Raw genomic sequence first — 584 nt, forward strand, 5'->3', positions numbered from 1 at the left:
CTCCTGGAGCTGGGCCACATTGTCATGGGACATCTGAGCCCCCCCCCAGTGCCCTCCCAGTACAGCCCACTGTGTTCCTGTCCCAGGGTGCTGGGTGATCCCTCTTTGGGGGGGGTTGGAAGGGATTTTAGGGGAAGACTGGGGGAGATTTGGGGTGATCTGGAGGGGTTGGATGGGGATTTGGGGGGTTTGGGGATGCTTTGGGTGCATTTGGGGGAGTTAAAAGAGGTCTTGGGGGCATTGGGGGGGTTAAAGGGATCTGTGGGGGGAGGGGATAAAGGGAAAATGGGGGTTAGGGGACATTTAGGGGGGTTAATAGAGCCTGGAGGGGACAGGAGGGGAAGCATCACGAGCAGGTGAGTCCTGAGACCCCCCTGGTGTCCCCAAGACCATCTTGGTGTCCCCAATTCCTTCCTTGACAACTCAAGACCCCCCCTGGTGTCTCCAATGTCCCCAGGGCCTCCCAATGGCCCCAATTCCGCCTCTTGACAATCCCAATTCCACTGTCCCCAAACCCCTCCCCACTGTCCCCAAACCCCATCCCTGGTGTCCCCAACCCTCCATCTCACCCCAGGAGCCCCCCC

Source organism: Neopelma chrysocephalum, unplaced genomic scaffold (genome assembly GCF_003984885.1).
Source record: "Neopelma chrysocephalum unplaced genomic scaffold, ASM398488v2 Primary Assembly neopelma1_94460, whole genome shotgun sequence".
NCBI lineage: Eukaryota > Metazoa > Chordata > Aves > Passeriformes > Pipridae > Neopelma > Neopelma chrysocephalum.